Below are 18,088 nucleotides of genomic sequence, written 5' to 3'. Positions count from 1 at the left end.
GGAGTCTGATTGGGGAGAGGTGTGGTTTGTCAAGGAGGGCCAAGTGGTAAGAGGTGGAAAGAGGAGGAGGTGGAAAGCAAGAGGGCTGTCAGATGCTTGTGATTGGCAGGTGGTGGCAGACATAAAGCCACAATTGGTATTCCCAGAGGTGATCTGTGTGACGAGGTTGCGGCCTGACATTGTCATTTGGTCAGGTGCAACAAGACAGGTCATCTTAGGGGAATTGTCTGTACCTTGGGAAGAGAACATGGAGGAGGTGCACGAGAGGAAGAGAGGAACGTACAGTGAGCTGGAGGCAGAGTGCCGGGAGAAGGGTTGGCGAGTTTCGTGTCAGCCATTTGAGGTGGGGTGTAGAGGGTATATTGGAAATTCCTTTTCTGCATTTCTTTGCTCGGGTTGGAGTGTGTGGGACAGAGAGAAGGAGGATGTGTGACACGGTGGCCCAGGTTGCCTTGTAAGGCTCATTTTGGATTTGGAGGAAGTTTATGGAGGCACGTCGAACGGTGTAGGTTGAGGTTACGGAATAGAAATGGAGGTGTGTGTGTATGTGTGTGTGTGTGTTGCAGGAGTGGGTCATGAGTGGGTGTGGTTTTACATGAATGGTTTTGCATGTTTGCATGAGTGGTGCATGTTGGTAAGGGTAGGTGGTTGGCTGTGTGTTGTTTTTTTTGTTGTTGTTTGTTTGTTTTTGTTACTATTATTATTTCTTATTTTGTGTATGTGAGTGAGTGAGTGAGTGGGTGAGGGTGTGTGTTTTTGCATGAATGAATTTTTGCATGAGTGTGTGTGTTTTTGTATGTTGAGTGGTGTAGGTTGTAAGGGTAGGTGGTTGGTTGGTGTTGTTTGTGTATGTGTGTGGATGTGTGTATGAATGATCTGGTGTGTTTTGTTGGTGAGTGGTGAAGGGTATAAAGGTGGGTGTTTGAGTGTTCCACCGTGTTTGTTTGGTGCTGTAGATTCTGGATGTGGAGGTGTTGCTGTTATAGTCTGCGTTCGCACTGGGTGGGGGTGGGGGTATGTACGCATCCAGGTGTAGTTGCTGCATGTGGATGTGGATGTGCCCTTGCTGGCCCACCTTAGCTGACCGTATCGAGGTTGAAGGGCCGAAACGGGATGATGCTGAGGACCTCGACTGAGGACCCGGTCAGTGCGGCACACTTGTGACCAGGTGTGTTTTGAACTTCTTGTTTTTTATATATATATATATATATATATATATTTTTTTTTTTTGTTTGTTTATATATATATATATATGTATATAAAAATACAATAAAAATAAATAAATAAAAATATAATGTAAATAATATAAATAATAATAAATAAATAATAAATAAATAATAAATAATAATAATATAAATTAATATTATAAATAATATTATAAATAATAGAAATAATATAATATAAATATTGTTGCGGTTTTGAGAACCCCTCACTTGTAAATACTTGTAAATAATAACTCTTGTAAATATCCCAGCATTTCATAAGGTCGCACCCATAGTTAGGCCATATGCAACACGTAGGTCACCATAGGACTTTAGTTATTTCCTTAAAATGTGTTTCAGATAAGGCTGTTCCCAATAGTTGCATCTGCATTGCATTAATTAAATAAGATAGGCCCCATTCCGTCCATTTTGCCAGCCTCTCTCTCCAAATTGTATTACGCGCCTCGGCCAGCCGCAGCAGGAGTGGAATTGTTGCGGATTCTGGGGTCGGCTCTCCCCTTATCAAGGGGGGGGGGGGTTAATCCCCTTGTCTTTTAAGCTGGCCATCCCCCAATCCTGGAAATTATGACGCTCCTCCTGGTCGGAATCAGCTAGGGTGATTGGTCAATGGAGTCCCAAATACCTACGTACTAACCCCGAACGCGAGCAGGGAAATAACTCCCGCTCGAACCACGGACAAGATGGAAATTGCCGAGCGGTGAGCAATCCGCGGCCCGAGCTGTTAACAATAAAACTAAACCCGATCCTGAGCGGTTCCATAATCGTGCCACAGGTACTCAATTGGAAGAAAAGACGGAGGCAATCGAATGAGAGGAAACCCAGAAAATAAGAAGAACAAAGAGTGGGTTTATTAATTATATACAAAAACCCAAAAGAAGAGGAAATGAAAGCAATATACAGAGCAAAAGGACACAGGGCAAGCTTAACTATACAGTCTTACTTTCAACCCCGGACAAACAGGCAGACTCACACGGGATGGTAGTGGTAGGAGGAGAAGGTCCAAGCAGATGGTTCCAGGCTCCGGGTCCGCGGTGAAGAATGGCAGGCAGCTGGTGTCGTTGGCGCGCAACCGGACCTTATAGATATAGCGGGGCACTGGGATGCGGCGTACGTAATATGTGTGCCAACTCTCTCTCTCTCTCGCAATGTTCGTATCAGAGGGTACCCTCGCGCAGTTCCGTGAACAATGGCTCGTGTCGCAGTTCATTACGAAAGGAGGTCGTACAATGCAATCGACCTCTCCCCGCGCAGTCTTTTCCAGCAGCAACGGTCCCCTGCGCAGATCTCTCTATAGCGTTGCAATCGATGGCTCCCTCGCGCAGATGTCTCTGTACAATAAGCAAGGAGTCCGTGGAGCTGTTCTCTCTAAAGCAGTCCTCACCGCTTGCGCTTATATAACGTGCTCCAATATCACTCCGCGCTCCGCCAGGCCACGCCCGTCGGTCGGATCACATCAGCCCTGGTTGGCTGGTGGGGGCTTACAGGCCACGCCCTGATGGTGAGTTGACGTGGCCACACATCATTCTTGGCGCTCCGCCCCCTTCTTCTCCAAGCTTGACCGTGTGCGTAATGGCGTTTGGAGCGAGCGCTGAGGCGGCTGTGGCTGGCAGAGGCCTTAATACAATTTGGAGAGAGAGGCTGGCAAAATGGACGGAATGTTGGGATGGAATGGGGCCTATCTTATTTAATTAATGCAACGCAGATGCAACTATTGGGAACACAGCCTTATCTGAAACACATATTAAGGAAATAACTAAAGTCCTATGGTGGCCTACGTGTTGCATATGGCCTAACTATGGGTGCGACCTTATTAAATGCTGGGATATTTACAAGAGTTATTATTTACAAGTATTTACAAGTATTTACAAGTGAGGGGTTCTCAAAACCGCAACAATATAATATAATATAATATAATATAATATAATATAATATTATAATATATTATAATATATATATATATATATATATATATATATATACACATATATATATATGTATATATATATATATATATATATATATATATATATATATATATATATATATATATATATATATATATATATATATACATATATATATATATATATATATATATATCTGTGCAGTGTCTCTCCTGTCCTGTGTTGTGTTGTCCTGTCTTGTCTTGTGTTGTCACTGGACTACTTTCTCAAACTTTTGTGAAATCGTACCAAACTTCTGGTATGCACATATCTCTCCCAACGGTATGTACTAAGGGTATTTGTTTTGAAAAAATTTCCAATTTTTGGGGGGGGAATTTTTTGGGGAATTTTTTTTTCAACTTCAATTGTTTATAAAATGTGATATCATGTATATTACAAATACATTTGTGCAAAATAATTGTTTGAATTATGATTGGTTTAAACCATGACAAAATGGCAACTCGGGTACAGTCATGCACAGAACGGCTACCTCGCTAGTATGCATACAGTCACGTGAAAAAGTAAGTACACCCCATGTAAAGTTTTGACTTTTTCAACATATTTCAACATATAGCTATTTGATCTTCATTTCAACAATATTGAAAGATAAAGGTGATATAATATAACAAATATCATGAAACATTTACATTTTGTAGTCCATTGTATAATTTAAATTTACATGAATGCAAATTTTGCATGTGGAAAAAGTAAGTACACCCCTACATTTATCACTACTTCAAATACCTAAAATTAGAATCAGGTGCACCAGCTCAGGTGCAAATGATTAGAACATTGTTAGAGAGGATCTTGGAGGAACCTGTCTTATTTAAACCTCAGACATTTCGTTTGGTTTGCTCTTTGTTATTGAAGTGTGTGGCGTCACCATGCCTAGATCAAAAGAGCTCTCTGAGGCCTTCAGAAAGAAGGTTATAGATGCCTACGAGTCTGCGAAGGGATTTACAAAGATCTACAAACAATTTGAAATCAATCATTCGACTATCCTGAAGATCATCTACAAGTGGAGAAGATTCCAAACAACTGCCAACTTGATCAGGCCAGGCCGCACCAGCAAGTTCAGCCCGAGAGCAGACCGCAAGATGCTGAAAGAAGTCTCTAAGAACCCAGGAATGTCATCACGGGACCTACAGGTAGCTCTTGCCACTGCTGATGTCAAAGTGCACGAGTCTACCATGAGAAAGAGGCTGCACAAATTTGATCTACATGGGAGGTGTGCCAGGAGGAAACCTTTGCTGTCCAGAAAGAACATCAGGGCAAGACTAAGCTTTGCCAATGAACACCGAGGCAAAGACCAGCCCTTCTGGAACAATGTGCTCTGGACAGATGAGTCAAAGGTAGAGCTATTTGGCCACAGTACCAGAAGACATGTTTGGCGAAAACCAAAGACAGCATTTGACCACAATAACCTCTACCAACTGTAAAGCATGGTGGTGGAAACATTATGGTTGGGGGCAGCTTCTGCTGCATCAGGACCCTGGGCAGCTCACCATCGTATAATCCACTATTAATTCTTCATTGTACCAGAGGGTGCTTGAGGATAACGTGAGGCCATCCGTCAGAAGGTTGAAGCTCAACCGAAGGTGGACCTTGCAACATGACAATGACCCTAAACATACCTGCGTTATCCTCAACATCACCGCTTTGCACAAAAAAGGTGCAAAAACAGATCCTAGCAACTACAGACCAATCAGCCTTCTCCCAATTATCAGCAAAGTCATGGAATCCATCATTGCTTCTGATATGAAATCTTTCCTCTTCTCCAATGGCTTGATCTCTGATCATCAATTTGGTTTCAGACCAGGTCACTCTACTCTGGACATGCTGCTTCTGCTGTCTCAACAATGGATGGAGGTCCTCAATGCCAAACAGGAAATTAGAGCTGTCTCCCTCGACATATCACGTGCCTTCGACACGGTCTGGCACCCCGCTCTGCTCACCAAACTCTCCTCCTTTGGTATCCATGGAAATCTCCACGCATGGCTGGCGGACTTCCTCTCTAGTCGTCGTCAACGTGTGGCCCTGAATGGGTTTCTCTCATCTCCTCTTCCTGTTCAGGCTGGAGTTCCCCAAGGCAGTGTTCTGGGCCCCGTGCTTTTTCTGGTCTTCATCAATGATCTCTCTGACTCTCTCGAAAATCCTCTCTATCTCTTTGCTGATGACTCCACTCTCTGCCGCTCCATTCCTCTTCCCTCAGATCGGCAGTCTGCTGCCTCCTCACTCTCTGAAGACCTGGACAAAATCACAGACTGGTCAAACAAGTGGAACATGTCTTTCAATCCTGACAAATCTCACACTCTTACTATGTCTCTCCGAAAAGATCGACTGGACAACCCTCCCATCTACTTTCTCAACAATCCTCTCCAAGAAGTTCTGTCGCTCAAGATTTTGGGTCTCACTATCTGCCATGATCTTTCTTGGGAAAACCACATTTCCAAGCTGGCCTCCGAAGCCAGTCGCCGACTGGGCATCCTCCGTCGTGCGAAGTCCTTCCTCGGCACACCTGAGCTCCTCACCACATACAAGGCTTTCATCCGCAGCTCAATGGAATACTGTTCTCCCCTATGGGCCGGTGCTCCTGCCTCACACCTAGCTCGGCTTCACGCTGTTGAAACCAAAGCTTTCAGAATTATTGGAATCTCCCGCGATGAAGCTATCTCTGAGGGCCTTTCACTCACTCACCGCAGGCAGGTAGGTGGTCTTTCTGTCTTCTACCGACTCCTCTCCGGCCTTGCACCCCCAGCTCTCTCTGTGCTCTGTCCCCCAAATATTCCTACAGGTCGCACAAGATCTGCCAGCAACCCTCTGATGGTTAAACTGCCGAAATCTCGGCTCTCCGCTCACCTTCACTCTTTCATTCCTCTTTTCTCCCGCCTCTGGAACAAACTCCCTCACTCCCTTCAATCCCACTCCTCCCTCCAGGTCTTTAAAACAGCTGTTCACCACCATCTCTTATCTTCCCCCATCCAAAACCTTGATCTTTTCTACCCCCGCTAATTCACCCCAGATCCACCTTGTTTGAAATTCCAACTTCTTTCCTGGAAGTCCTGGCAGTGTCCATATGTTTTATACCTCTCCCACTGCCCCCTTCCCACGCCCCCCCCCCCCAAAGCCCTCGCCCTCTCTCAGATCTCTCGATGTCTCCATGTCTCTCGGTCCCTGCTCTCAAATGTTGTGTTTGTGTCCTTCCCCCTCTCTCCCCATCTTGTCTACCGCTCCCTATGTTATATGTTTTATGTGTCGGTTTGTCTTTCTGTGTGTTCATGTGATTAATGTTCGCTCTTTCACGAGCCTCGATATTGTATACAAAAAAAAAAAAAAAAAAAAAAAAAAAAAACAGTAAATCCACCAAGGAATGGCTGAAAAGGAAGAAATGGAGGGTTCTGGAATGGCCAAGTCAAAGCCCTGATCTAAAATCCCGTCAATATGTTGTGGGGAGGATTTGAAACGAGCTGTGCATGCAAGAAACCGCTCAAACATCGCACAGCTGAAATAATTCTGCATGGAGGAGTGGTCAAAAATTTCTCCCTGTCGATGTCAGAGACTGGTAGATGGTTATAAGAAACGCCTACTTGAGGTTGTTTCTGCCAAAGGGGGCAATACCACCTATTAGAGCCAAGGGTGTACTTACTTTTTCCACATGCGAAATTTGCATTTATGTTTATTTAAATTATATAATGGACTACAAAATGTAAATGTTTCATGATATTTGTTATATTGTATCACCTTTATCTATCAATATTGTTGAAATTAAGATCAAATAGCTATATGTTGAAATATGTTGAAAAAGTCAAAACTTTACATGGGGTGTACTTACTTTTTCACGTGACTGTGTGTGTGTGTATGTATATATATATATATATATATATATATATATATATATATATATATACATACCTATCTGGGCAGTGTTTGTGTTGTCACTTAACGACTCCCTCAAACTTTTTTTTTCCGTGGTTGTGAAGTGTTTTTAATAACGTTGTGGTGGTTTTGAATGACGTGGTGGTGAGGTATTTTGAATTATGTGGTAGTGATGTGTTTTTAAATGACGTGGTGGTGAGGTGTTTTAAAATCACATGGTGGTGAGGTATTTTAAAATCACATGGTGGTGAGGTGTTTTGAATTACGTGGTGGTGAGGTATTTATAATTACGTGGTGGTGAGGTGTTTTTAATTATGTGGTTGTGAGGTGTTTTGAATTAGTTGGTGATGAGGTGTTTTGAATTACGTGATGGTGAGGTGTTTTTAAATGACGTGGTGGTGAGGTGTTTTTAATTTCGTGGCTGTGAGGTGTTTTTATTATGTGTTTTATGGATGTGAGGTGTTTTTAATTTTGTGGTGGTGAGGTGTTTTTATTACGTGTTTTATGGCTGTGCAGTGTTTTTATTACGTGTTTTATGGCTGTGCAGTGTTTTTATTATGTGTTTTATGGCTGTGAGGTGTTTTTATTACATGTTTTATGGCTGTGAGGTGTTTTTATTATGTGTTTTATGGCTGTGAGGTGTTTTTATTACGTGTTTTATGGCTGTTAGGTGTTTTTATTACGTGTTTAATGGCTGTGAGGTGTTTTTAATTTTGTGGTGGTGAGGTGTTTTTATTACGTGTTTTATGGCTGTGAGGTGTTTTTATTACGTGTTTTATGGCTGTGAGGTGTTTTTATTATGTGTTTTATGGCTGTGAGGTGTTTTTAATTTTGTGGTGGTGAGGTGTTTTTATTACGTGTTTTTTGGCTGTGAGGTGTTTTTATTGCGTGTTTTATGGCTGTGAGGTGTTTTTAATTTCATGGTGGTGAGGTGTTTTTATTACGTGTTTTATGGCTGTGAGGTGTTTTCAATTTCGTCGTGGTGAGGTGTTTTTAATTTCGTGGTGGTGAGGTGTTTTTATTACGTGTTTTATGGCTGTGAGGTGATGTAAATTACTTAGTGGTGAGGTGATTTGAATTACTTGGTAGTGAGGTGTTTTGAATTACTCGGTGGTGAGGTGTAATCGTCCCAGACTTCCAGTCTGCACCTACCGCTATGTGCTGAGGGGTTCTTTCTTGAAAAAAAAACATTCACCGTAAATTGCCTTTCAAAATGTAATATCACAAATACAACAAATACATTTGTGCAAAATAATTGTTTGTATTATGCTTGGTGTAAATCATGACAACACAGCAACTCAGGTGCAGTCATTATCCTCAGCTAAAATAAGCCCGTTCCTCAGTAACGCGCTAGCCTCACCAAGCTAGTATATACATATATACATATATATGGCGTGGCCAAAAATATTGGCACTATTGCACTTTTTTCACGTAACTCACAATTTTCTCTAAAAATAAGTTGAAATCGACAAGAATATTTGGTCTCCACAATTCTTTATTTCACTGTTAATATTAAAGAACCTTTGTTTTTGATTCATAACTTAACATATCCTTTTAAATCAGAAAAAATAAAAAGAAATGGCATTGACAAAATTATTGACAACGTAGACTTAATATTTGATAGCACAGCCTTAGGACAAAATAACTGCAGTCAAGTGCTTCCTATAACCATGAATGAGCTTCCTACACCTATATACTGGCAGTTTGCCCCACTCTTCTTGTGCAAACTGCTCCAGTTTCCCCAGATTTGAAGGGTGCCTTCTCCCAACTGCTGTTTTCAGATCTCCCCACAAGTGTTCAATGGGTTTTAGATCTGGACTCATTGCTGACCACTTCAGAACAGTCCAGCGTTTTGTCTTGAACCATTCCTGGGTGCTTTCTGAAGTATCTGTGGGGACATTGTCCTGCTGCAGGACCCTTGACCTTCGACGGAGACCCAGCTTTCTGACACTGGGTTGAACATTGCGCTCCAACATGCTTTGGTAATCTCCTGATTTCATGATGCCATGCACACATTCATGGAACCCAGTGTCAGAGGCAGCACAGCAACCCCAAAACATCACTGAAACTCCTCCATGTTTGACTGTAGGGAAGGTGTTCTTTTCTTTGAAGGCTTCATTTTGTTTTCTGTAAACATAGAGATGATGTGCTTTCCCAAAAAGCTATAATTTGGACTCATCTGTCCACAGGACATTCTTCCAGAAGGATTGTGGCTTGTTCAGGTGTGTTTTGGCAAACTCCATTCGGGCTTTCTTATGTCTCTCTCTCAGCAGTGGGGTCCTCCTGGGTCTCCTTCCATAGAATCCCCTTTCATCGAGTTGGTGACGGATGGTGTAAGTTTCAACTGTCATACCTTGTGTCTGAAAGTCAGCTTGAATCTGTTTGACAGTTGATCGAGGTGCTTTCTCCACCATTCGAACAATCCTTTACTGCAATCTTCGATCAAGTTTTTTCTTGCGGCCACGTCCAGGGAGTTTGGTTACAGTGCCATGGGCGTTAAACATCCTGATAACATTGCGTACGGTGGACACAGGAACATCAATGTCTCTGGAGATGGACTTGTAGCCTTGAGATTGTCCATGCTTGGATACAACCTTACAGTCACGTGAAAAATTAAGTCCACCCCATGTAAAGTTTTGACTTTTTCAACATATTTCAACATACAGATATTTGATCTTCATTTCAACAGTATTGATAGATAAAGGTGATATAATATAACAAATATCATGAAACATTTACATTTTGTAGTCCATTGTATAATTTTAAAAACATAAATGCAAATTTCGCATGTGGAAAAAGTAAGTACACCCTTCGCTCTAATAGGTGGTTTTGCCCCCTTTGGCAGAAAGAACCTAAAGTAGGCGTTTCTTATAACCATCTACCAGTCTCTGACATCGACTGGGAGAAATTTTTGCCCACTCCTCCATGCAGAATTCTTTCAGCTGTGCGATGTTTGAGGGGTTTCTTGCATGCAAAGCTCGTTTCAAATCCCCCCACAACATCTCGATGGGATTTAGATCCGGCCTTTGACTTGGCCATTCCAGAACCCTCCATTTCTTTCTTTTCAGCCATTCCTTGGTGGATTTACTTTTATGTTTAGGGTCAATGTCATGTTGCAAGGTCCACCTTCGGTTGAGCTTCAACTTTCTGACAGATGGTCTCACATTATCCTCAAGCACCCTCTGGTACAATGAATAATTCATAGTGGATTATTTGCTGGTGAGCTGCCCAGGCCCTGATGCAGCAAAGCTGCCCCAAACCATAATATTTCCACCACCATGCTTTACAATTGGTATCAGGTTCTTGTGGTCAAAGGCTGTCTTTGGTTTCGCCAAACATGTCTTCTGGTACTGTGGCCAAATAGCTCTACCTTTGACTCATCTGTCCACAGCACGTTGTTCCAGAAGTGCTGGTCTTTGCCCAGGTGTTCATTGGAAAACTTTAGTCTTGCCCTGATTTTCTTTGTGGACAGCAAAGGTTTCCTCCTGGGATACCTCCCATGGAGATCAAATTTGTGCAGCCTCTTTCTAATGGTAGACTCGTGCACTTTGACATCAACAGTGGCAAGAGCTACCTGTCGGTCCCGTGATGACATTCTGGGGTTCTTAGAGACTTCTTTCAGCATCTTGCGGTCTGCTCTCGGGCTGAGCTTGCTGGGGCGGCCTGGCCGAACAAGTTGACAGTTGTTTGGAATCTTCTCCACTTGTAGATGATCTTTCGGACAGTCGAATGATTGATTTCAAATTGTTTGGAGATCTCTTTAAATCCCTTCCCAGACTCGTAGGCATCTATAACCTTCTTTCTGAAGGCCTCAGAGTGCTCTTTTGATCTAGGCATGGTGACGCCGCACACTTCAACAACAAAGGGCAAACCAAACGAAATGTCTGAGGTTTAAATAAAACAGGTTCCTCCAAGATCCTCTCTAACAATGTTCTAATCATTTGCCCCTGAGCTGATGCACCTGATTCTAATTTTAGGTATTTGAAGTAGTGATAAATGTCGGGATGTACTTACTTTTTCCACATGCGAAATTTGCATTTATGTTTATTTAAATTATACAATGGACTACAAAATGTAAATGTTTCATGATATTTATTATATTATATCACCTTTGTCTCTCAATATTGTTGAAATGAAGATCAAATAGCTGTGTGTTGAAATATCTTGAAAAAGTCAAAACTTTACATGGGGTGTACTTACTTTTTCAAGTGACTGTATGTCTGACCTCCTCAGACAATGCTTTGGTTTTCTTTCTTTTCTCCATGCTCATTGCTGCACACACAGTGACACAAAACAGCAGAATGACTCCTTTTCTCTGTTCAAACTGGTTGAATGAGTGATGTTATATTTCACGCACCTGCAATTCACCACAGGTGAGTTCAATTCCAAAGTAAAGGAGAATCACCTGCTTGAAATCTAATTGTTTTTAACAACTTCTCAAAGGTGCCAATAATATTGTCCGGGCCACTTTAGGATTTCTGTGTGGAATAAGCTTAGATTTAGTACTTTTTTCAGCTTTTTTGTTTCATTCCACTGCAAACGAAAGAAATACAATTGTGGATACCAAAATATATTTTTATTTCAACAATCTTCTGGAAGAAATGTTTCATTATTTGAAAAAAGTGCAAGGGTGCCAATATTTTTGGCCACGACTGTATGGTCCATGAGTCAAAATGACGAATATGAACCTTTCTAACCCACCGTGTTTAATTCTAAAGGGTTCTAAATGGTAATTCTAATTGGTTCTAAAGGATATTTCTAAAGGGTTCTAAAGGATAATTCTAATGGGTTTCATTCGTTTCTAGGCTTTGCCTATTTCATATAAAAAATGCTAAACTGAACCGCTTCTTTCGGACATGGGTATGATTTTTTAAATGTTGTTAGTATCTCATCGTTTGTGTGTTTGTGTATATATACAGACTTGGCATTTAATATGGAATTTTTTTTTTTTCTTGACTTGGGTTTACTTTCTTAACTCAGTATATCAATCTAGTGAGTTTCTTTTACACTTTGGTGTTTTATTTGTTAAAAGAACCATGTCACTGATTGTCTGTCGCAGCAAGAAGTCAACAACAGGATTATATCACAGGTGGCGTGGCAAAATGTACGGACAGGTGCATTTGATGATTGGCTTCACAGTCGGGTATACAAGGGTTGTTGCGTTCTGTATTAGTGGAAAACAACTGCTGCACGTCACCAAAGGTTATTGCCGCTTCCTCTGGAGATGGTCCGTCAACTCGACAATGCTGTTTGTCATGGAGTGGTGGCTCTACGAAATTACGGCATGAAACAGCATGCTATTGCTCGGCAGTATGGCATCACTCAAGGTCAGGTGTCAAAGATCCTGAAACGAAATGCTCAGAGGGGTGTCGCTACTCCAATACCGAGGCCAGGACGTTCCCGCAGAACCACAAGGAGGGATGATCGCCAGCTGCACCGGTTAGTCGGCAATGGCCGTACCAAGTCAGCTAATCGGCTTGGGGCTGAGTGGCAGCAACTGGCAAATGTGCCTGTATCCAGAAGGCTATTCAACCAACGACTGGTTCAAGCAGGCTATTGTGCCAGGCATCCCCTGAGAAAGCCACGCCTGATCAGACAACACCGCCAGCGCTGATTGCAGTGGGCCAGAGAGCACCGTCAAATGGCAGCCAGGACACTGGAATCACGTGATCTTCAGTGACGAGTCTAGATTTCTGGCCTATCGTCAAGATGGCCGCGTCCGAGTGCGCAGACAAGTGCATGAAGCCTACAACAAAGATTGTATAGTGCCAAGAGTGCAAGCTGGAGGTGGTGGGGTGACCGTTTGGGCTGCTTTTCATGCAGGCAGCAAAACTGACCTGGTTGTTCTGAATGGAAACCTGAACCAGTTCAAGCACAGGGCCATTCTGGAAGAAACATTGCTTCCATTTGCTCGTGCAGCCTTTCGAGGAAACTTTGTCTTCCAAGATGACAATGCATGGCCTCATCGTGCTCGCATGATCCAACACTTTCTTGCTGACCGTGGTGTAGAGCATATGGAGTGGCCTGCCATGTCCCCGGATATGAATCCGATAGAGAACTTGTGGGCAGAATTAACGCGTCAAATCGACCACTTGGACCAGCAGCCGACCTCTGTGCGTGAATTGCAGCAGGCCGTTTTCACTGCATGGCAAGCGATTCCTGTCCAAACCTTGGCAAATCTCGTGAACAGCATGCCTCAACGTGTACGTGCTCTCCTGAATGCTCGTGGGGTTACACGAAGTACTGAACTGTAATTTTACTGTCTGTAATCCCAGTCGTAATTTAACTTTTGTTTTTGTTAAAAAAAATTTTGCTACTGTGCAAATAAAGAGATACTTCTGGAAAACGTACAGAGTTAACACAGTACTGTGCATGAATTGAGTTCGATATCAGTTTACATCACTTTCAGGATCAATTTATTTGTTTCGAAATGTCAAATGTGGTTTTTCTTTCTTTTAAAGGTCACATTAACAAAATCTAGAATAATTTCAACATAATTCCAATGAACTTTTGGTTCTAAGACATCTTGAAAAGTAAGTTCACCGCCAGAAAAAAATATTCCATCTTAAATGCCAAGTCTGTGTATATATATATATATATATATATATATACTATATATATATATATATATATATATATATATATATATATATATATATATATATATGTGTGTTGTGTGTATATATATATATATATGTGCGTTTGTGCATATATATATATATATATATATATATATATAATCTGGATCTTTATTTGAATGGCTATTTGGATATTTGGTCCTCCACTGGCTGGTTTGTGTTTGATTCCCATGACTGCTCACTCTTGCCAATCTGCACTTGCCCATCGTGGTGAGTAAACCAAACACCCCAAAAACATGAGCTGAAGGAGGCCTTCGTCTTGCCGTGAACAATTCTGCAGTTAATTGCTACAATGTGCTGGTTTATACACACATAGTATAATCTCCTGAAATTGCTTGAGCCTATTACCCCATAAGTACATTTATGAAAATGAGATTCATCAGTAAGTGAATGTGATTTTACATGATTAGATCATCATTGTGAGAAATAGAGACAAAGATAGAGATCTAACTTGAAGATCGGTTTGGTTAGTGTGCGCAATATTAATGTCACCGAATACGATCTCTTTCTGCGATGTCTTCATGCGTTATATATTTCAAACCCTCGTTGCTGGAAAAGGAGACGCCACAACCCCATCGAGAATTCCATGCTGGGTCCAAAAGCACAGGATGGGGCGTTTTACGGGGACACATGCGTGTAAAGTTGTTATGTAAATTACAGCCGCGCCGTGCAGTCAGCCGGGAGACTGGACGGGTTTGGGGTTACAGACCTTTGCTCCTCGGGGCACTGGATGGCAGGGGTTGAAGCCCGGGTTGAAGAGTAAGGGGGTGGGGAGAGGAGGGTGAGGATAAAAACCGGCTGCGGTGCAGAAAGCGGCAAGAAACCACACACACGTGACCACCGTGGGATGAAGTGTCGTTACAAACGGAGCTCTTTTTGTTTGTATTTCATTTTATTTATATTCTGCAACGACTTTTGGTCGATGCTGAAGTTAAAGGCAGCCACACTCACTTGGAACTTGTCAGGACACGTTTAAAGAAGCATGCTGCCGTTTTGGCCTGCTTTACCATTCGGAACGTTCGTACCTTGACCTTTCGTCATTTACAATGTTTTATTGATTTACAGCTATACAAACATAACACAAACCACTGTGTGCAGCTAGAACTCAATCAGAACGCAAAAAATTGCTCCCAAATTAATCTACTGACATATATATATATATATATATATATATATATATATATATATATATATATATATATATATATATATATATATATATATATAATTTAAATATCTATTGCTGGCCAATTTTTGTCATGTCTTCATCTGCATTATATATTTGTGTATGCAAGTAAATAAATCTTGATTGGGCCCAAGCTTTACAAATATATATTGTTCCCTGCAGTCCAACATCAACAGTCAACACGAGGTGAATCGATGGCATGTTTCGGATTTCCACTTCGCACCGAGTCGACCTTCTTCCCGTATGAGCCATCTATACACGTACCGCTGCCCGCAGTGTCACAACTTTTCAATAACCGTGCCATTTGCCAGGTTAGATTGTGGTAGGACACACACCACACACACACCATATCTAACCAACGAGCGCAGGAGGCTGCGTATTGGTCAAATCCGAGGCCCAGAGAGGACCCACCATGTTCGAAGCACGAGAGAGACTCCCGCGTTCACACCGAATCTCAGATCTGCCTGTTGTCCAAGCGTCGTTGCACCTGCGCGTGTCTATTATGGAGGACAGGTGATCAGGCTAACTGGAATGTAAACATGTGTTGGTGCACCCACAGTCCCTCCTTCCAAATAGGCAATAAAGCGACAAGTGTCATCGGCCGAGATTAATACTCATCTATAAATGCGTTTGTATTCGATATACAATAATTAATCAATCTCTAAAAAAATACTTGTAGTACATCCCCTCCGATAAATTAATTTAAATGTATACCTATCGTATATTATGATAATTTTGAAAATCTTAAACAATTATGCCGTGTCTAGAGCAAATTCCCCTCTCACGCCCATTCCTGTAAATGATCGCCTTTTCAGGAGGAATTATTGTTCGTCAAAGACAAAGCGATTTCTACAAATGTTCATAAATTTAAGGCCAAACCAAAAAAAAAAAAAAAAAACTCAAAAACACTGATCAGTAAGACCATGGCCTAACATTAAATGAACTCGCACTAAAAAAAAAAACCGTGTAATTTGTTTCCACTGTCTTTGTTTACCGATTAACGTTTTAACTGAATAATCATCCTTGGTTTAACGAATGTGATAAGCTGCAGACTTATTGATCAACCTTCAAAAATGCAATTAAAAGGTGTATAGAGACTGTGTGTGCGTGTGCTTGTGTTCATGTGTGTGTGTGTGTATACATATTTGACAAGTCAAGTAAATTAATTCTACACTACAAATTGTCCAAACACGAAAAAATACACAAAACGGTACATATCACTCATTTCATTATCGACTTGGAAGACTGAGGTTTATACGAGTGCTTCATCAGTAAGTCTGTGGTTGAGCATGGAGGTGGAACAAATAAACAATGGTGATTGTTCAGTTAAAAAGAAAAATAGGATTCGTTGTTGTTTGAGGAGAGTGTGTACTGCATGTGAGAAAAACTAAACTCAAATACTATTAAATGTTGTGAAAAATCACGTGTGTGTGTGTGTGTGTGTGTGTGTGTGTGTGTGTGTGTGTGTGTGTGTGTGTGTGTGTGTGTGTGTGTGTGTGTGTGTGTGTGTGTGTGTGTGTTTGACCATTCAGGTATATAACTTTACATATATCAAAAGCATAATACACACACACACGCGCATATATATATATATATATATATATATATATATATATATATATATATATATATATATATATGTGTGTGTGTGTGTGTGTGTGTGTGTGTGTGTGTGTGTGTTTATTATGCATGTGTGTGTGTTTAATTTTGATATATGTAAAGTTATATACTTGAATGTTCAAACACACACACACACACACACACAAACCCACCCCTCCGCCTCCTCCTCCTCCTCCCCCTCCCCTCCTCCCCCCCCTAACCCCTCCCCCTCCCCACTCTCACCGTCTCCTCTACACCTTGTAGATGTCTCGTATATGTTTGTACTATGTCAGTCCACTAAAAAGAAATGGAGAGAAGGAAGGATTAGCGTACCTCTTCCTTGGCTGCTCCGTACCTCTTCCTTGGCGCTCCGTCGAGACTTTTCCATCCGTGGACCTTTCAGTGATGAGTCGGTGGTGTTGAAGGTGCCTGGCAGAGCATCCACCCGGTGTGACCGCTCACGCTAGATGGCAGTGTGTACTTCTCGGAGCGAAAGGCTATAAAATAGCAAGAAAAAAAGGCACAATTAGGTAGGACTATGATCGCTTAACGACCCTGAAGAGATCTAGTGCATGGGTACGAGCATTGAACGCAAACTATTGTTATTAGTACGAGCAGATAGACAGCTTTGCAAAATGAAGCGGGCACAGCTCCGTACGCACAACACGAACCGTTCACTCGGAGACGAACGGTCTACATTAGCCGCCACATCGCGTAATCTCTATTCAATTTTTATTCTTTGTGGGCTCGTGTCGTAAATTTGCCATGCCTGTTGTCTCCATCATCACCGAAATGATTCGCGAAAATAATCAATCCGCAGCTGTCGTGTCCCTATTTGCCGGAGACTCGTGCCGGGCATGGACGTTGAACCCGACCGGTCGCCCTATAGATCGTCGGGGTATCGCGCGGGAGGATAACCCGGCGCTGCGTGACGACGTCGCTTGTTCAATCGGGAAGGCCCAAGAGTTTTAATACCGGGCAGGTTTGGATCGTGTACGTCGTGCCTCCCCCGTCTCCCCTCCCCTCCCTGGCCTCCGCGCCCCCCCTCCCCTCCCCCTCCCTGCTCCTCCTACCTCCCACCATTCCTTGGTAAATCCCTCCCCCATCCCGCGTCCTCTCCTCCCAAACCCGAGGCTCTGACCATTCGCCTTTGATTATCAGCTGCCAGAAGCCCTCTCTCCGCACCCAATGACACGTCGCGCCATATAAGGAAGCAGTCGCCATGGGGACGTGTCAGTTTCACTCGTCGTGTCAAAGTTCACTATATACTGACATCCGCGCCTTCTCCTCCTTTCAGAGACATTCATTACTCGGCAAGCCAGCTCCTTCAAACGCGCAGACTGTCTGAATATTTTATTAGGTGTTTTTTTTTTTTTCCTATTGTATAAGGGGTGAGCTTGGGCCTCTGTACCGGCTTTCCGAGGGCCGTCTCCATTGGTGAGTGTTCGCTGAAAATTGTTTCACAGAGAAGAGGGAATTCAGAGCAATTGGCGACGAGACTTTAGTGCGAGAGTGCTCGTTTGTTGGGAGCTCTCTCTCTCTCTCTCTCTCTCTCTCTCTCTCTCTCTCTCTCTCTCTCTCTTCCATTTCCCCCACGAATGGCCGACGCAGCTCGGACCTGGA

General features: G+C 42.4%; 1 protein-coding gene and 1 long non-coding RNA gene across 10 annotated transcripts in view; one reads left to right on the top strand and one right to left on the bottom strand.

Annotated features, from left to right (window-relative positions):
- LOC137418461 (uncharacterized) overlaps nt 1-17,494 on the bottom strand; it is a 168,975-nt gene extending 151,481 nt beyond the window's left edge. For 2 of the 6 annotated variants that reach the window (XR_013624096.1, XR_013624095.1), the window contains exons 1-2: nt 17,137-17,426; nt 16,799-16,962 (exon numbers count right to left, since the gene is read on the bottom strand). This is a non-coding gene — a long non-coding RNA (uncharacterized LOC137418461). Of the gene's footprint in view, nt 1-16,798; nt 16,963-17,136 lie in introns of all 6 variants that reach the window. The other 4 variants (XR_013624093.1, XR_010982641.2, XR_013624094.1 and 1 more) reach the window with 4 other exon arrangements.
- A 220-nt stretch (nt 17,495-17,714) lies between these two features.
- LOC137431307 (COUP transcription factor 1-like) overlaps nt 17,715-18,088 on the top strand; it is a 4,415-nt gene continuing 4,041 nt past the window's right edge. The window contains exon 1 of one of the 4 annotated variants that reach the window (XM_068122500.2): nt 17,715-18,088. This exon is cut by the window's right edge and continues 639 nt beyond it. The gene's annotated coding sequence lies outside the window, so the exon portion shown is untranslated. The other 3 variants (XM_078781839.1, XM_068122498.2, XM_068122499.2) reach the window with 3 other exon arrangements.

The sequence above is a fragment of the Myxine glutinosa genome, chromosome 7 (genome assembly GCF_964187855.1).
Source record: "Myxine glutinosa chromosome 7, kmMyxGlut1.1, whole genome shotgun sequence".
NCBI lineage: Eukaryota > Metazoa > Chordata > Myxini > Myxiniformes > Myxinidae > Myxine > Myxine glutinosa.
Note: the sequence above shows the minus strand (reverse complement) of the source record. Positions and strands in the feature narration are given on the sequence as shown.